The sequence below is a fragment of the Tenrec ecaudatus genome, chromosome 5, assembly GCF_050624435.1.
Source record: "Tenrec ecaudatus isolate mTenEca1 chromosome 5, mTenEca1.hap1, whole genome shotgun sequence".
NCBI classification, from domain to species: domain Eukaryota; kingdom Metazoa; phylum Chordata; class Mammalia; order Afrosoricida; family Tenrecidae; genus Tenrec; species Tenrec ecaudatus.
This window is the reverse complement of record NC_134534.1, coordinates 26,301,818-26,322,413: the sequence shown is the minus strand read 5'-3', so window position 1 is coordinate 26,322,413 and position 20,596 is coordinate 26,301,818. Positions and strand designations below refer to the sequence as shown.

General features: G+C 38.0%; 1 protein-coding gene and 1 pseudogene across 3 annotated transcripts in view; both read right to left on the bottom strand.

The window, feature by feature from the left end:
• The window catches only part of CSMD3 (CUB and Sushi multiple domains 3), a 1,306,760-nt gene that overhangs the window by 513,390 nt on the left and 772,774 nt on the right, over positions 1-20,596 (bottom strand). The gene's annotated exons all lie outside the window — the stretch shown is intronic.
• LOC142448667 (la-related protein 1B pseudogene) lies at positions 7,230-10,116 on the bottom strand (annotated as a pseudogene).

Genomic DNA, 20,596 nt, shown 5'->3' with positions numbered 1-20,596 from the left:
GATTGCACCATGACGTAATTTCCACATGCTATTGTCTAACTGCCAACTCACAGAGAATCAGAGCTAGTGAAGTTGACACATATTAGAGGAAGGGGTCACAATTCAGCAATTCAGTCCATGACCAGGCACACTATTGAATAAATAGAAAATTATGCTTGCCTTCCAACAGCACTTATGCCACAGAATATAGAAGCTGAAACAATAAATAAACAAACAATGTTTGATGTTAGCTGACGATAACTGCTATGGGTGGGGAAAGAAGGCCCAGCAGGGAATGAAGTAGCTGAAGCACCAAGTGTAGTTACCCAAAGAACAATTTTCAACTGAAAATGTCTTCAGTTGGCCATCATATCTCCATGTTTCTAGAATGTAGATTTATAATTCAAATGTAATGGTTTCTTTTATACAAAATTAATATTTACCAGTTTGAAAATATTCTATGCAGGTAAAACAAAATGCCTGTGCTAGTTCAGATAGACTAGAAAAACAAACCAGGGAGAATCATATGTGTATAAGAGAGAGCTTTATATAAAGGGTAATTGTACAAGTCCATATATTTGATATTAGCCCATATATTTGAAACCAATCTATAAAATAATCTTCAGACTCACAAAGAACATGTAATGACATCGAATGCAGGAATATCACAGGCCACTGGGTTGGAAGTCTTCTGGATCCAGTGGCATTATAAAAATCTCAATGCAGGGGTCTTTACATGGCTTCGCTGGCTCCAGAGGTCTGGTCCATCAGTGTAGATTCATGTGGCTTCTTCAGGTCCCAGGACGTAACACCATGTGTCTTGTCAGTCATGCATTGTCTCAGGGAGTGAGCAGACAGACTGTGTCTCCAGGCCTCTAAGGAGGAAATCCCAGAGTTTCCGGAATTCTCAGAAGGCAATGCCCATACAGAAGCCTCACTGGTTATTACCTGATTGGCAGACTAGACTCCACCCCTTCACTCATAGTCCTCTCAAATTTGCATCATATTATGTAACTAGCACAATGTCCAACATTCCTGATGATAAATCTGATAGCAAACTAACTTTCATTTCTTTTAGTTAACCTGTTCCATATCCTAGTATTAGGACTATTTTGCAGAAATACAGTTTTGAATGTCAATGTAATGTATCTTGAAATTTATTTTATTTTATTTTTTAAACATAAAATTGATTATTTTTAAAATTATTTTACTGGGGGGGGGCTTTTACAAATCTTATAACAATCCATCATTCAACTGAATTAAGCACATTTGTACAAATGTTGCCATTAACATTTCCAAAACATTTTCTGTCTAGTTGAGTCTTTGGTATCAGCTTTTCTTTTTTCCTATCCCTGCCCCACCCTCCCACCCTCATGATTCCTTGATCAATGATATATTATTGTTGTTATTTCATGGTTTACACTCTCTGTTGTCTCCTTCACTCACATTTCTGTTATCAGTCCCCCTGGGGGCTAGGTGATATATCCAACCTTGTGATGGGTTCCCCCTCCCCGCCATCCCCTTCCCCCATTCTGCCATCCCCACTATGTGACTTACCCTCCTGGTATTGCTACTTCTACTACTGTTCCTGAGGGCTTTCTGTGTCCTGAATCCATGTGCCTAGCTCTTAGCTGTACCAGTGTGTGTACTCCGGCCTGGCCGGAGTTGTTTTTAATTATACAAGGTCCCTATGAATCAGCATGGACTTGATGGCAGTAAATTTGAGTTTGGTTCTAATTGCCATTTGGTGGAGATTTTAAATAAAGTAACTTGTTTTAGAAAAACCTCAAATGTTATTTGTGTTGACTTTCCTTTGACTAATCTAGTTCTACCTCCTTTCCTCATGTTCACGGTCAGTGTCCCATGTTGGGGAATGTTTTCTCTAACGTCAAAATCCTGGTGAGCTTTTCCATTGATATAGTTATCTCTGACTTTCCTTCTCATTCAGGGAGTCCTCCCTGTTGATAATCGTATCAATCTCCCATTCCACAGCTACGCATTTTGCCCTGGAGCAGAAGTGTCCTCCAGGCTGGCAATTCTTGCATTTCTTAGGATTGCCAGTGGATTCTAACCTGTAACTTTTGAGTTTAGTACACTATATCTTCCTTTGAAGAAGTTGATGTAATTGAAGTCCCTGCTGCTACTGTTTCTTTTTTTAATTCTTAATTAACCTTTACTTCTATATACACATTTTATATGTTTATTTATATTTATATATTTATTAATTCTTGGAATCCCATACAGGTCAAAATAACTTCCAAACTTAGAGCAATAATATATGTCTATGTATTTTCTATCTTTTTTGGGGTTAGGGGTAAATAGGAATTTTTAGCCTGTGTTTTGAAAGCACATTTGTTTTCTCCTTCAATAGGACATTCTTTTATTAAAAAAGAACATATTGTATAACACATAGTTAACATTAAAACTTGCGATACTGTTTTATCACTTGAGTAGCAATATTTAGCAAAGTAATAATGCAACTATTGTCTATCAGTGCTTTTGCTATTATTTATACACAAAAGGTAAGACTAATAGCTAAATAAATAATGGGGGAAAATTAAGTGTTCCAATGGAGCTGTGTCGTTCCCACGGCTGGTGGCCACCAGGGACCACTGGCAGCTATCTTCTCCAGCTGCTTCCCTAAGGGGTTAAACCAGCAGCTGCAAATTAATGTCTAAGGGGTAAACTTTGACTTTCAAGAGGTCAAGAAAGAAGCCTACTAGATAAATTGTTCCCCCTTCCTGCTAATAAGAGATGATTCCAAAGTACAGCTAGTTCGTATGCTCATAAGACTAACCAATCAACTTTGACCAGCTCATTAAGACACCATCTTATAACTGTTAGCCATACTTTCCTATTTACATCTCCTTATAACTCATTTTGATGTGTTGGAATTGCATGTCCCCAACAAAGAAGCCACCCAAGTGCCTTCTTTTAGTCTCAGTTTTCTAAGAAACCAAAGCTAAGAAAACTGACTTAATGGCAAACAAACAAGACCAGTGTATCTAAAGGTTATAAACAGCAATACACAGAAGACAATTACTTTAGCAGTAGTTGTTAAATAAGGATGATTAGCAACAAGTTTCCTAAACACTATAACTCTTTTAACTCATGTAGTTGTTATTATTATACCGTTAGTTAGAATACTGTTTTGAGTCAAGGACTCAAAACCCAAACCAAAATACTGCCACTGAGTCAATTCCAACTCATGGAGACCCTGTAGGGCAACATAGCACTACCAGCGTCTCTGGGTTTCCAAGTCTGTTAAACTTTCTGCCGGCAGGCGGCTCCATTTTCTTACCAAACAGATTGTCATTTCAAACCTCTGACCTTTCCATCAGTATGCCAATGGGTAACCTTCTAGGAGAGCGGTTCTCAACCTTCCTGATGCCGTGAGCCTTTCATCCAGTTCCTCATGTGGTGGTGACCCTCCAATCTTAACATTGTTTTTGTTGCCACTTCACTGTCATTTTGCTACTGTTATGAATCCAGCAGCCCCTGTCAAAGGGTTGTTCGATGCGTCAAAGGGGCCGCAACCCACAGGTTGAGAACTGCTGTTCTAGGACTTTAGAGGTTCTTACTTATGGAAACAGTTCGGCATAGATTCTGTTCTACATCTGTTTGATTCCATCCTCACCCCCACTCTTTTGTTTCTTTTTACTACTTTTGCATTCTGTACAAAGGATGGAAAAATACACAGTGGAACCAACTGTAGAAAAGATCAACGGAAAGAGAAGGACCAACTTTTTCCAGTATTAGAAGTAAAAGGATCGCACGTTTAATTTGAAGGGGTGTAGTTATTGATCTCTGATGTTTCAACACATGGATCCCACCCCTGTAGCTTTCTAGCATGACATTAAAACAACTCTGAATCTTTCAATTCCTTACCATGGAAGGAAAGATGTCTCGTTTTAAGCCTTGTCTGTCTGTGAAATCTGGTCTCATATGTCAATCTGGAAGAGGTGGAGGTGATACAAACTCTAAAGCTATCGACTACTCGCTGAAAGATTGCCAGTTCAAATCCACTGAAAGGTCACTCAGAAGATGAGCTTAGCATCGGCTGCCCAGAGGTCAGAACTCTGAAGCAGTTGTGACCTGTGCATAGGGAGTCATCATTAGTGGGAGCCAATTGCACAGAAGTGGACAATAGACGTACCAGGCATGTTGAAACACGTGCTGTTCTCTTTGCCAGCCACATGGTTTTCATGGCACATTCTTTGGGAAGAAGAGAAGGCATTCTCCCACTATCTAAGACCTGAGAAAGTATTCATCTTGACAGGTATCTGATGTCTGTCTTGGGGGAGGGGACCCTATATTAAAGAGACACTGTGGAGAATTGGACTCTCTTGCCCTTCTCCTGTCTTGGAACTTGTCTCTGGTTTCTGAGGCTAACTGCCCATGTGGCATGCTGCCTTGGGAATTGTCAGGATGCTGTCATGTTCCTATTAAACTTGGATCCAAATGACTCTTCACCCACTGACCTGTGATCTCCCATGTCCCACTTGAGTCTGGAGGGGCCTCCAGCTACAGCAAACTCATGAACTTGAAGTAGACTGGGCTGGGCCATTTCGATAAAATAATTCCTCTCTTAATATAAAGATCTTTCTTTATATCTGTATATCAACTATACACATGTTCCATTGTCCCTGCTTTTCCCTCTCTAGAAAGCACAGGCTGCTCACATTTAGGTCCCGCTGGTCAGTTTGGATTTATGGTGACACTATGCATGGCAGAAGGAAACACTGGGCATCATGCACAACCACACTTGGAAGAAATGTAGTGAGCAACCATTCTCAGAGACAGCAGCAGGGACACAAAGAACAGAAATCAATTCTGATCTCTTTCATCCCTGTTGTGGAGGCCCAGAGATCAGAACCTGGGGAGGGGGCGCTGAATGAAACAGAATGGAAGCTCAGAGACAATATACAGAGAGCACACAGAATATCGTCGTTGAAGGATCCTCCTGATTCACTGCCATGGACTTGACATCAACTCAGAGACACCCTGTAGAACAGGCTAGACACTGCCCTGGTGTGTTCAGAGACTGTCAACCTTTAGGCAGTGGTTCTCAAGCTTCCTAATTCCACGACCCTTTAATACAGTTCCTCATGTTGTGGTGACCGTCCCAACCATAAAACTATTTTTGTTGCTACTTCAGAACTGTAATTTTGCTACTGTTATAATTCGCAATGTAAATATCTGATATGCAGAATATATTTTCATTGTTACAAATGGAACATCATTGAAGCATAATTATTAATCACAAAAATAATATGTAATTATATAGTGTGACATATTAATTTCTATTTACAAATCAATGATATTTTATCTTAAAGCATGGTGTAGCATGGATAACAGTCTTCTTCCCAGGGGTATGTGTAGGTGGGCGTATCTGCAGGTGGGCAGACCCGCCTGGAGACGGCTAGAGGTGTGGTGTCTCAGTTCCTAAAACCATCAAAAATATGTGTTTTCTGATGGTCTTAGGCGACCCCTATGAAAGGATCACTGGACCCACAAAGGAGTCACAACCCGCTGGTTGAAAACTGCTGCCTATAAGCAAGTGGAAAGTTACATCCTTCTCCAGAGGGAGTGGTTGGTGGTTTCGAACTGCTGAGCCTGTGGTCAGCAGCCCAATGTGTAAACCTCTATGACACTGGGGTTCCTCGTGGGATCTGAGAGCACAATTGGAATATAGGTTGAATTGGCAGTGCCTAAGATTTGTAGAAATGAGAAACGAACACGTTTTTTAAGTGACCAAGCCACTTCAAACCCGAAAGTAGTAAACTCTAATTTTAAATTCAATCAGATTTGCAGCCAAAAAGGAACATCTGGCCTTAAGTGACAGGTCTTCTCATTGATCAGTCTCTGTCTCAACAATAGTTGACACTGGAATTCAAAGACTTCGCAGAGAACCTGTGTAGGCTCAAAGAAAGTGTTTGCTTATTCTTCGTGTTAAGCAGCCCTGGGGGATCACATCACCTCAGCAGCAGGTTGGCACAGGAAAGGAAATACAGAATTGTGCCGCACAAAAAGATGTCACAAGTTAAACTAGGTTGCACCGTCAAACACTTCAGATAAACAAAACTATAGTACACATGAAAGAGTTGAGAAAAGAAATCCATTACTTGCTATGTTCATCTTGGTAGACTAGAAAAACTAATCCAGAGAACGTGTACAAGAGAGAGCTTTATATCAAAGAGCAAATTGTATATTATAAAACATCCCAGCTCAGTTCAGATGAAGTCCATAAATGCAATGTTAACCATATGTCTGCTACTAATCCATAAATTCTTCTTTTTTAATTTAAAAATAAGTACTTTATTTTTTAATTCCCACAAAACTGAAACAATCATTTATATTAATTGCAATAGCAATAAAAATTAGAAATAAATTGTTAACCCTTGAAAACACTTTATGAGCATAAAACAAATTTAAAGGAAAACTTAAGTACTTCTTTCAGATTATAGATTATGTGGCTGCTTGTGACATACTCACCTACATACAAACAACACATACATTTAAAACAGTGCAAGACTTAATTAATTTAGGACAATATCCCAACCAATCCCAACCCAGTTTCCAATTACTTGTGCAAGTTTATAATCAATCATAAGTTAACCCTTCCTATTCAGAAAATGTCACACCAAAAAACAAACAAACACAAAAAACAAACCCAGAATTCAAAGTGTAAATACTTCAATATAGCAGCAATCATTTTATATACTTTCACTTTTATGGGAAAAATTATTTTTCCTTTAAACAATATGTCTAAAAGAAAAGTAAACTTATCATGTTCTATTCTTTTTCTAAATTTAAGAAAACATGTAATCTTCCTTTACATCTGGTAAGTTCAAATATGAATTGATAGTGGGGTAATTTAGATTTTTTACAAAAGCTCTAAAGAAGAGATGAGCACAACTTACTATATCTTCTTTAGGAAGTATGAGCTGTAGTGTCAGGTATTCCTAATGTTTTTGCATATCTGTATAGGATGCTGCTCTTAAAAATAATAGCTTTGAAAAAGAAACAGTGAGATCAAAATATATGACTGGAAGATGTCAATAAAGGTCCCCAAAACTATCTTTGTTCATGAAATCAGAGAATATGTTTTAGGAATTTGTCTTGCTAGGAAAAAAATTACCACTTCTCTTCCTTTTTCTCTTTTCTGATTCTCACAAGCATCAAAAGACTTGTCTCAAATAAATATTGATGTAGATGTTGATTTCAAGGGCAAACAACTTTCTTAGAGTCTATTTCTCATGAAATTCACCATTTGTTGAAACCAAGGCAGCACTGTTCTGGTGTAAGTTGTCAACAGACTCCTGTGGAGTATTCCTTCTGGAAGAGTTTATTGGGACCAGCAGCTGATTGGCAGATGTAGGTGTAGCAGCATTTGGTGGCTTTGGAGAGGAATTAGGCGGAGTCTATGTTGACTACTCTCCTCTCCATAAGTAGATGAGTGTCTTTTCCTTCCAAATTCTTCACTAATAGGAGGATCAACGCGGAAGTCTTCTAACCTCTTAAAACTAAAGAGGTATTCCTGAAGTTTTGGGTCAATAGATTGTGTCTTAGATTGAGAATATTTTAGATAAGCCCAAAACTTTTCTAGTCCATATAGCTGACCAGATTCATAGTCTTTCTTGGTTTCTTCTTGGAAATCCTGAAAAATTTCTTGTCTAAGTTTTTTTTTCCAGTCCAAAACTATAGAACCTGAACAGACATTCTAACTCATACCTGTAATTTTCTTTTGCATCTTCCCAAGCAAGTTGTCTAAATTCCTCATACATTTTTTTATTGAAGTGATCTCTGAGGAAAAAGGACCAGAAACAAAAGAGGATATTCATTTCTTGGGACTGGCCAATTCCCAAGCATTTTCTATCGTTCAGACATCTTCGACGATACTTGTGGTACACTTGTTGGGTAAAGCCATTTTCCTTCAGAAGTTCATGAGAAGGATGCTGGAACTTTGGCAATGAATGAGGGGTACACAAATAACATCCTACTAGTTGTGTGCCTTCTGAAGGTGAAGTAGTATTTGAACTGACAGAGGATGTTCTTGGCCCGTGATCTCTGGAATCCATTACCCAACCAACATGACACTCTAGAGGGGGATTTGTACTATGCTGTGTTTTTCTTTTTCTGGGACTCTTTGAATCAATGGTTTTTGGTTCTTTCACAACAGGGTAAAATCTTGGTGTTTTGTTAGGATCTTGTAATCTGGGTGTTCGAAGTGTTTTGTGTGTCCTTGCAGGACAAATTCTAGGTGATTCTGGGACTGCCATGGGATCTGAACAGGCCATTGTTATTGAAGAGACTTCTGAAATATCTAACAGCTTCTGAGCTAATTCTTCAGACAAATCTTGTTGGAACTGTGAAGGTGCTACAGGAACGTCTTGGTTTGGCTCAAAAGGAAGTTCAGGTGTTAGGTTTTCAAATTGCTCTGTACTAATGATATTTAGCTTCTTAAAGGTCTCAACTTCTTGCTTTGCAGTTATGTGTGCATTGTCATCCTCTTCCATCCATAAATCCTGTTCATAATAATACAAGCCATCATTGATAACTTTAGCAAAATCAGATGTAATCTTTGCCCGAGACATGTGATTGCCTGTTCGATCTCCTCCAGGATGTTTTCTCATGTAAGGTGGTGTCTGAGTTACAATCAAAATCTTGTTTAAATCCTGGTCATCAATTTCATAATCTGAATCATTATCAGACCAATCAGTAAATGTGTTTTTTTGACTTTCTATTTGTTCCATCTCTTCATCAAATAAAAAATCAAGTTCTTCTTGTTCTTGTTCTTTTGGAGGTAATAGTGGATTCAATGCCTCATCAGGTACAGCTGCCGATTCCTTTAATTTCACTGGTGAATACGATGTCTCTTTTTCACTTCTATCCAAGGCTCTGAATCCAAGTCAGGCAAACTGGTAGACAAACCTCTAGACATGGCTTGAAGGTTACTTGTTTCAGTCTTTTTCTTTGGAGCCAGTGGACTTCCAATTCTCAGAGAGTTTGGGGCAGACTCTGTATGTGAGCCAAAGGCCTGGCCTGGCACAAACTCTGGGCAGTTGATCAGTTGGGAGAAGTCAGTCTGTGGCACACTCCGTGGAGGAGGACCAGGAATTGGCCATTTTTCTGGTTCTATCTTTTTTCTCATTTTCTGGTCCATAATTTCCACTTCTGTGCTATCTTTCAATGCCTCTAAAATGAGATTAAGGTTTGTAGTGAGAGCCTGAACTCAGTGGAAGCCAGCAATCAAGGAAATGGGTAAGAAGCCTTCTTCATCCATCTTTCTTCGAAGGAAGAAGGCCGGCTCCAAACTTTCTCTACTGAAGTAATACTCAATTTGGCATTTAATGTATTCTTTAAGCAATGCTTCTTCCACAGGATACACCTGCACGCCTGTACCATCATCATAGTAAAACATCATACTGGTGTTAAGTTCTATTTGAAATGGTTGCTCTGTCCTTTCACCATGTTCTCAATAACTATATGAATAATCAAAGTTCAAGCAAGGATTTCCTCTGCCTCGTCCTCTTTCACATCCTCTTCCACATCCTCTTCCTCTAAAGGAACCTCGGATATTACCACCCTCACTTCTCACAGTGGAAACTTCATCTTGATCATCTCTCTTTTCTCTATTTCGCCTCCAACTTCTTGTATCATTTCGTCTATTGTTATGTGCTTTGTTATTTGCTTCAGGTTGACATCTTGAGCTGTTTCGGGATCCCGGTCTTTCTTGAAAATCTGGTCTTACATCATCTACATGCAGTGGTATCCACTTGTGCTTATTAGCTCTCTTTCGTTGATTAGTTGACTGAGCCTCATCTTCACTGACATTTTCACCAGGGACATTAATTTTGTTTCATGATTTTCTTTGCCTTCATTGTTGCTTCTCTTTTCAACCTTCCCTTCTTTTTCTTTTCGACTTTGTGGCTTCTTATTTCCTTGACTAATGACACTCTGACTTCCATCGCTCACTAATTCACTTGGTGTTGGCCAATTTGCCATGTCGCTGAAATCACTAGGCTTATTACTTTTCTTTGCCTTGAGTTTTCCTGCTTTTATAATTTTAGGGGAACTGAGCTCTGACACGGGCAGCAGCAGAAGCGCGGTGAGCCAGGGCCGAAGGACCTCTAGCGGAGTCCATAAATTCTTCTTCAGACGCAAACAGCCAGGCAATGATGCTCAGTGCAGGAAGATCCCATGCCAGTGGGTAGAAAGCCTTGAGGATCCAGTGGAGAAGGGAGCATCTCAGTGCTGGCGTGAGTTCCTCCAAGAGGATTAGGGATTATTTCTTTGTACACAATGCCAGGTATTTTTCTTTGGTACTAAATATAGTGTTACTCAACATATCATTATCTTGGAGTTATTTGAATGTATTACTTATCTGTTTATGAATAAGCACTTATACTTCTTAAATTTCAAATTTAAAGGGCTGAAAGCAATATCTGAGACTCTAGAAAGAAATCATCTATATGTCTTCAGAGAGATTGGATTTGTACTAGTTTACTCCCTTTGTCATGATGAGGCTTTCTTCTGGTTGTAAGATTCCTGGTGTTGCATGCAAAACCTTGTTCAACGTTTATAATTTCACCCTTTTCTCTCTCTTTCAAAAATACCGGTTGGAATACAAAAGGAAAAGTTTCTTTTTAAGTATAAGACTAGCTTTTTACTTTTAAACTTGTGATAGGTGGAATTTAATAGCTTTTTACACAATTCAATGGTTTAATCATCTTCGAACACTTGTGCAATCATCACTACAATCAATTTTAGAGTACTTTCCTCTTTCTTGTACTTACTATTATTAGCTCTTAATTTCCCTCAATCCTCTTCTGCTATAACCCTAAGAATCTATTGATCCAGTTACTGTCTCAATAGATTTTCCTATCTTGGATTTCATATACAGAAAACTAGCCAAGACAAAAACCCAACAATAAAAACAAAATAAAACAGAAAATCTTCCATTGAAAAGAAAACAGAAAATATTAAAAAATAGATGAAAAGAGAAGGGGTCAGAGAAGAGAGTAAATTATATATTGACCTAACACCTGCTTTGATCCGCTTTCAAATGCACTCTGCTAACACGGCTTTCCCCATCCCTGCTCAATGGTCACAGGGAATTCACCAGAGGCGTAATCCACGTGGGAACCATGCAAATTGATTTTGAGATTTCACTGACATCTATTACTCTCAGCAATGTGGGTACACATAACTTAAGCTCAAATACCACTCCCTCTTCTGGCCTTTTGTTTTATTATTTATAATTCATAGATCATATACCTTCTGTGTGAACTTAGTGGACACCTCATTTATAGGACTGCTTGTTATAAGAAAAGTTTTTAAGACCCCCAAATGCTATGCTTTCTGAGAGCTGGGTACCATCTGCTGTCTTCAGCACCCGTGCTGTGGCACCCCTGCCTCCGTTGGTCTCTTCAGGATGGCAAGTGCAGAGTAAGGCCACCTGGATAAGGCCATCAGTTAGCTCCGCTTTCTATCAACACTTTGACAACTCCTTGTATAATCAGCTCATTTTATTTCACTACTTACTGAGTAGCCATTATGTGCCCCAAAATGAGGTGGGAATGATGCCCACCAAAAGGAAGGTGCCATAGCTCTATCCTTAAAACAAAATAAAATAACACAAAACAAAAAAAACACAGTCTATCAAAAGTTGTCGAGACTATAATCAGAATATGTTTCTCTTCCTGACCACTTGCTATCAATGAACAGAAACCAATGACACTGTTTTTTGACAACTTTACACTAAAAGGTGACTTCTGTTTAAGTGTATTTCCTACATATCATTAGGGAATGTACTCTGGCTCAGACAACTAAAATTTAAACACGATCCTGAGGTATTGGCCTTAAGACTAACTTAGGTCTGAATCCTTCAGATCCATCAGAGGAGCTCGTTAGCATTTGCCTTCAATCTAGGTTTAGGTACTGTGTCTCTTACAGGCCACGTGACAGGGAGGCATCTGACTGAGGTTAGGAAACCCAGCCATATACTCAAGGGCACTTGAGTGTGAAACTTCAAATCAGCAAAAGTCATTCGCTATTAGCTAATTATAGACAATATTATTATAATTGTTTCAGGTGCGATTACCTTATTCATTCATTCATTCATCTAATAATTCAATAACATATCAATATGTTAATTAAAGAAAAAATATCTTGGAATGGAACTGTTAAAATGCTAGAGATGTACATATTAGTAAGATTTGTCCTGTGAATGCAAACAAAGCAAAGCAAATGTACAGAAACAACAAAGAGGGAAAATTAATGTGTTTTAAAGATAATGCTACTGCAAATTGTTAAATGACGTCTCATTGGTTCCAACTCATCAAGACCCTAAAAACAACCGAAGGAACCACTGTCCCATCCTGTGCTGGCCTCACAGTCGCTGCTAGAGCCCATGTCGTCCATCTCCCTGAGAGTCTGCCTCTCTTCTGGCATCCACTGCACTCAGTATGATGTGCTTTCCCAATAAGCAGCCCTCCTGATCAAAGGTCTGAATTCCTTCAGACAAAGGCTCGCCATCCTCACATCTAAGGAGCATCCTGTCTATTCTTCCAAGACAGAGCTACTTGTTCATCTGTCAATCCATGGTGTATTCCAAATCGTAGGCAATGTCATAATTAAAATGCATCCATTTTCTTCTGTTTTTTATTCATTGTTCAGCTTCCATATACATAATTAAAAATACCAGAGCTTGGGTCAGGTGCACCTTAGGCCTCAAAGTGACAGCTTCATTTTCAAATACTTTAAAGCTCTTTGGCAGCAGATTTTCCCAATCAGTTCATGGTATCTGAGAAACCCTAGTGGCAGAGTAATGATATGCTGGGCTTCAGTACTTAAGGTCAGTAGTTCAAAACCAGCAGCAGTTCTGTGGAGGGCTTTTTGTTCCCATAAATCAGCGGTTCTCAACCTGTGAGTCATGACCCCTTTGTGGATCGAATGGCCCTTTCACAGGGGTCGCTCAATTCATAACAGTAGCAAAATTACAGTTATAAAGTAGCAATGAAAATAATTTTATGGCTGGGGGGGGGGTCACCACAACATGAGGGACTGTAAAGGGTCATGGTATTACAAAGATTGAGAACCACTGACATAAACAGAAATTCACAGTGGCAGTTCTGCCCTGTCTTATGGGGCTCACTATGAGTCAACATTGAGTTTGCTTCTGAGGTGCTTTATTAACTGCTATTTACATGGCCAGTGGTTGCAGAATTAGGTAAAATGAAATCATTTAAAAACTCTATGTTTTTTTCCTTTCTTTTTCTGTTTATTATGGTAGTTCTCAATAGTTAATTGACAAGATTTCTATTTTCTTGGCATTGAGGTATAATCCACATTGAAAACAAACTGCTTTCATTGATCTTCATCAGTAATTATTATGGTTTTTACTTTCCGCAGCAAAGTTATATCATCTACATATCAACTCGTTAATGATGCTTCCTCCCATCCTGAAGCTGCCTTCCTGATTATAGTTCCAGCTCCCCCGATTGCAAAGAATATATATTGAATACATACAATGATAGGTCACAATACTCATACTATCTCCCTGATTTGAAACCAGCAGTGCCTTTTTTTTTTTTAAGTTTGCTTGTCCATTGCTTCTCACCGTCTCCTGAATCTGGCTAGAATTTTTGGCAGTCCCCTGTCATTCATATTTTGAATATTTTTCAGTAAAATTTTGGTCTCATGTGACATCATGATATTGTTAGATAATTTTCAAATTCTGCTAAATCACCGTTCTTTAATATGGGTCCCTTCCAGTCATTTGGGGTAAAAGGTAGTTTTCCAAATTTCTTGCCAGGGACTAGTTAGTGTTTCCAGTATAACATTCGTTGTTGAAACATCTAAATTGATATTCCATCAATTCCTGGAGGCTGCTTTTTAATCAATGCCCTCAGTACAGCTTGGACTTTAAACTTGAATATCATTAGTTCATAAGCTACCTGCTTACACGGTTGATGTTACCTTTTTTTTTTTTTTTTTGCAGCGTAGCTCGAGAAATTCTAAGCATATTCTTCCCGCTTGGGCTTCCGATTCCAAGCATGGGAAATTTCGTTAAAATACATTTTCCTTTGACTTTTTCAATTGCCCTTTGAAACCTCCTTCAATTTATTTTACATCATTATTTCTTCCTATATTTTTATTTACTCTCCATTCTAGGACAATTTATGTGTCTCTACTAACATTTATTTTGGTCTTTGCCTGTTTCCTGTCTTTTGTGACCTTTTGCTTCTTCATGTATGATATCCTTGATGTAACATCACATCTGATCTTTGGCAATTAGTATTTAATGAGTCAGATCTATTCTTGATATGTTCGCTAAGTTCAGATGGGATATATGTAAAGTCGTACTTAGACTTTCTTTGACTTGCTTCAACTTGGACATGGGCAATTGATGGTCTGTTCTTCAGTTAGCACCCAGCTTTATTCTGATCAAAGATATTCTGCTTTATCATTTATTTCTATAGATGTTGTCTGTGTTTTATATTCAGTGAGGTCTAGGTGTACAGTCATGTTTTACATTGGTGAAAAAAACATACAAGCAAGGAATAATCATCAGTCTTATAAAATTCTGTCATTGTAAAATCCCAGCATTGTTTCTATCACCAAGGCCAACTTTCTCAGCTACTTAATTCTTTCTTGATTCCAACTTTTGGATTCCAATTACCAGTAATGATCAATTTATATTGACTGCATACTTGACAATTTTAGACTGCAGAAGTTGCTAAACATTTTATTGTCTTCATCTTTGATTTAGTGGTTGATGCATAATTTGAATAATAGTCAAATGAATTGGTCTTCCTTATAGGCTATCACTGAGAGACATGTACTTCAGATTAAATCTTAAAATTATTTTATCGATGATAAATGCAATTTAATTTATAATTCCTAGCATAGCAGGCCATATGTTTGTTTTATTCTAAGTGGCTAACATAAGTCCATCTGTGATTACTAGTGCCTACAGTATGGATCTCTAAACATTCTACAAATTAGATAGATTCCAATGGTTCTAGATTTATAGTTAATATGTTCTATGTTTCAATTATTAATGTAGCTGTTTCTTAGAATTTTGTGTAATGCCACCACATCCCCAAATGCAGATCCTGAACACAATTCCATCCACATCATCGTCTGATTCTCTTTGAGGGTGAGCTCTTCCCCAGTCGTACTGGGAGCACTTTCCTAACCGAGATGTGCATCCTCCAGTACTATCAGGCAGTGCTCTGCTCGCGTTGAAAGGTTTTCACTGAGCAATGCGCTTTCAGAAGCAGATAACTAGGTCCTTCTTCCTAGCCTGGCTTATTCTGGTAGTTCTCCTGAAACTTGTATATCATGAGTGACTCTGCCGGTATTTGAAATACTGGAGACAATTTCTAGTATCTCAGCAATGCACAAGTCAACATAGCATGAAACCCTGAGAATCAAGTGTTTTAAATATATACATCTAAATATGTATGTGTATGAATACATTCAATACAGCCATCAGGTCATGTTCAACTCATAGAGAGCCTAAGAGGGGTTCACAAGGCTGTGAACCTTTACAAGAGTGGAAAGCCTCATCTTTCCCTAATGGGGTGGCTGGTGGGTTTGAATCACTGGCTTTGTGGTTAACAGTTGAACACTGACAGAGAGCACCACATACATGTTTTATATGCATTTGTTTCTGTACGTATGTATAAATATACTCATTTTAAATAGTAACATTATAAGATAATATAAGATATAAGGAACACATGGCAATTGATATGAAAATTATGCTTGGGAGAAGAAATACTAAATTTCTTTTATAAACAGAACAATGAACAAAGTTTGGGCAGATTTGTAGAAATATATTTATATGAAAGAGTCCTGATGTCATAATGGGTTACACTTTGGGCTTCTAACCACGAAGCCAGCAGTTCAAATGACCAGCCACTCTGTGGGAGAATATGAGACTTTCTATTACACTATTTACAACTCTGAAAACACAAAAGGGCAGTCCTACTCTGTTGTACAAATTTGCTATGAGTCAAAATGGGCTCAAATGCAGTGAGTTAGGTCTTGATATATGTGTGTGTGTGGAAGGAGCTCTAGAGAAACTTGCCAGTGAGCACTGATTTGCTAACCACAAAGTAAGTGGTTCAAACCCAAACTCACCAACTAAATATTTACCCATAAAGGTTTACAGCATTGGAAACTGTGATAGGTTTATTGTGCCAACCTGGCCAATAGGAACATGTGGGAGTATGAAGGTCACAGATTGATTGGAGGGCAAAAAGATAAATGGCTTAACAAGCCGTGCCTCTCTCTCTTATTCTCTGGTGATCAGACCAGAGTATGGCTGCTTAAGCTAGTTCTCTGCCTCAACTTGTGAGCTATACTACCTGTGGGACAGCCAACCCATGGATTATACCATTAGAGATTGAGTTTCCTCCAGACCTGCTTTGCCACGCTGCTGGGCTATACACTGTCTGACCTTGAGGCTGGTGGATCCTGACATCTTGCATTACTTGAGTTCAATATCCCATTTAGACCTGCTTCGCTAAGCTCTTTATCTGCTGACTATTGGTGACCCACCCTGATGTTTGCTGCCTGTGGCCGGACTGCCTGTATTGCTCTTGGGAAGACTCAGCTGTCTGCTTCCTTGACCATGGACCCTGGAGCCCTTGAGAATGGAAGGACTTCCAGTGTATTAACTGTTTCAAGGAAGTGAGTTGAACTGAGCCCTCTGTACTGCTGTATGGGATACCTGGCTGTTATTTTCCTTTGTGCTGCATATATATTTCCTCAGATATCTATATATATATCATCTTTATCTCAATCTATATATCATCTGAATCAATATCTCAATCCACAAATGTATGTAATCAAAAGCTTCCAGGTTTTGTTTTTCTCGAGAACCCTGTCGAACACAAAAATCCTATGCAGGGTCACTTTGTGTCAGAATCAATTTGGTGGCAATGGGTTTAATCGGTTCTATATGTGGGTTGGGGCACATGGAAGGAATTTTGTGCCATTTCTGGTAAAGGTAACAACTCAGTCAAAGGAATGATAGTATGAAACAACATGATGTAATGGGTATCATTCCAGTAGTCCAGTATGGTTTGCATTAAGGTACAATGAAAGAAGGATGAAACATGAACTTGGGAGGTGTGGGGTTAGTCTTGTGTGCAATGTCGAGAGCTTTCCTCTTTCTTTTGAGTAGAGGAGGAGAGCCATTGATAAAGCACTCGCACAGTGTGATGAAGGTCAGACAAATAATCCAGACAGAGCAAACAGCACAGCGATTTCTAGTGAAATACAGTAGGCATTCGATCGAGTCTATTAAAGAGACATGACCTAACACCCCAAATAGCTTATTGTCTAATAATGTAACAGCAAAATAAGAGTATCAGGAAGCTTTTATTTTTACAAGAAGACTCAACAAAGCATTGTTCACTTATAACCCTGCTTAACCTGTCTATTTTTAAAACTATTTTCCACTGAAGTACCTTGAATGAGAGAACAAAGTAAAATATAGATTTTTGTCTAAATCTCTGTAGCTACCTGTTTAAAAGAGTTTGCAAGCAGAGATAGATCAATATTTTTTGAACTATAAGAGCAATCAAAGTAAATGGAGTTTTCCTTCAAAAGACTTAGAACTGCTACCCGCTTGTAGAAGCCATCAAAAACTTCTTAACAATTCTGCCTGGGCTGTAGCTACCAGATGGCGGGAGGACTTATAATTATATGAAGGCATAATGTTGTGTATCTCTAAAACAGTACCTTTGCTTATTATCATAAAGTACATTTAAAAAATTAGAGCCCAACAATTGAGGAGAATATGTCTTTTGTATTAAACGCTGTGGGTACTGACTCTTAGAGACCCAGAGTTTACAGAATATAACTGTTTTCCAAGATTTTGAATCGTGTTTCCTTTCATAATCAGGTTGCTAGGCATGCCTTCTGAGATGTTGCTAAGGAAGTTCAAACTGCCAACCTATCTGCTAGTCGTCAGATGCTTAACCATAGGTGCCACCTAAGGACTCCATGTTGAAAAATGAATTATATTGATACAGAGTTATTTATGGGATTAAGTCCTGGGACAATCAACTTTCTTTTCAGGAAACATTTACCGGGCTTCCACATGTGTTGTGATAGTGATAGGGATGCCTGATATGCATTGAAATCAATGTTAGTTCACAACGGGGAATAAAATGTATAATTTAATCAGACATTTTAAGCATTGGTCATTGGCAAAGAACAAATTAACATAATAGATCTCTGCAGGTAATTCTTCATATCAAGTCTCAGAGCTTTTACATTTCCCTTGTCCATTTTTCACATTCCATTTTCCCAGCCTATCCTCAATATTCTAACCTGCCCCCACCGCACCCCCAGGGAAGTGTAGGTGACACCATGTTGCCTTGAGGCCATGTCCCCTATAGCCCATTCCCAGTTGGTAGATTGCTATGTAAAGACATCCTGGCAATTTTCCAGCCTAAGTTTGTGGCCTTCAGATAGCTCTCTATTTTGTGCCAGGATGTCACTGTCAATCTCATTCCCAGACACTGAGTGTACACCTTATCCTGTTCCAGGATGTTCCTGTAGATGAGCCTTCTTTCAGGTTTTGTAATCATATAGGCTATTCAGAATAGGAAAACAAGAGGCAGCTGGAGCCTTATATTTTTCAGCTTGGAAACATAGGATAGGGTTGTGGCCTTTATATCCTCTGCCTGACTGCTATTTGAGGCTTCAGGGTTTTAAGTGACACTAGTCCTCCAGGTAGCTGCCAGTTTAATAAAGATTCTTAATAAAGTCTACTTCACGGCATTACAGGGGTCTTTAATCTCTCGCGACATATAACACCATGGCTCATTTTTTGATAAAACCTATTCTCAGAAGAGGACCCAGGTCTATCATTTATATTTTACCATGAATTTTTAATCATTGGTTATTTTGATCCCTGTAAATTATCCATATTTTACCTTTGTAAATAATAATAGAGTGAAAGAAACATTTTAGAAATAGGAATTATATCTGGGATATATATATTTTGGTGACTGGAAAATTAAAAAATAATTCTTTAAAAAAATTTTATGATATATGGGACATGGTAATTTGAGCTACACAGTTTCCAAAAATTGATTGACAGATGTACTATATATTTAAAGGATGATAATACAATAAATTCTTTTATATGATTATAAATAATTTCAATTTAAGGGCCTAATTAAACAAAGTGTTTTGGTAATTTAGAGGAAAGAAAGATTATTTCTATATTGGAAAAAGATTAATTCAGTGAAAATCATAAAAGATTGGGGAAAGGTGAAGTTCCTGAGTTTTCTAGTGTGTCATAATGAGTTTTACAGCCAAATCAGAAAAGAAATAAACAGAGTCCTATCAAATTTGAACAAGGTAAAAACTTTACAATAATGAATGGCAAAACAAATGATCATGGCCAGATAGTGAATAACTTCTTGTATCTTCTTTGAGTTGAATTAATTGTGCAGGAATGAATAAGCCACTTAAGAGTTTGAAGAAAAATAATCACAGTATTGTTTTATGGAAACTGGAAACTAACATACAATCAGCAAGAGAATCATGAGAGAAATCTGGAAATATCTATTGAAAGAATTTAAGCAAAAGTAATATGATACATATTTTAGTTGTGACCCAAACAGAAATGAAAGAAACTGTACAAGGAAATGATAAAACGTGCCACTTGTTTGAAGTGGGCAAAAGAGAAGGCAAATTAAAGGTTAAAAAAAAAACCCACACAAGTATTCTCCAAAACAATGTCAATCATTAATAACAGTGTTATTAATAAATACTGTGGAAAGGGAGGGGAGGTTTAGTAGAAAAAATTGAGAAATATCAAAGTTAGAGAAACTGAATTTTGTAGTACTTTTTGTTCTGTATTGTGCTATTTTTCACTGTGAGAGTTTATAGGGGGATGTTGTATACAATGGTGGTTTTTAAACTTTGCATCTGAGAGACTAGAAGTACATATGTATAATGACTAGACTACATGAAAATACTTCAAAAAGTTTGTGAAATAATGAATTAAACTATAATTCACTTTTCTCAAGAATACATGCCCACAAAACTCTAGCCCACGTGAAAAATCCAGGCATAACCTATAATCTATGTAACAATCTGTCCAAATTGCTTAGATTTTGCCAATGACCTCCAACTTGTTTTTGTTTGCCTCTGATTCCAACTCTGGATCAAGCACAAGAAAAGTCAGGTATGCACTCCAAACTTCCACTGCAGGCGCTCCTTTTCTAGCAATACCACCTCCAACTTCCCCAAGCCTCACAATCTTAGTGGGAAAAATCCTTTAGCAATAGCATAAGTGAATTTGCTCTTTTGCACACTCAATGCTTCCCATTCCTTGACTACATTTTTGTCTCTACCAATGGTAAATGCTGATGGCTATCACAAGCTTTGAATAAATAGCTTCTAGGTGTTCTCATTTGCTCTGCCCTTCTTTCAAAAAGCTATAATATATAGTATATGTAAAATGTATCTATATTAATATATTTATGTATACACACACATGAAAGTAAATAACCACCAGTATATTTCATAAAGCACTGAATATTCCCAAAGGGCATTATAAATGATTCACTATGGT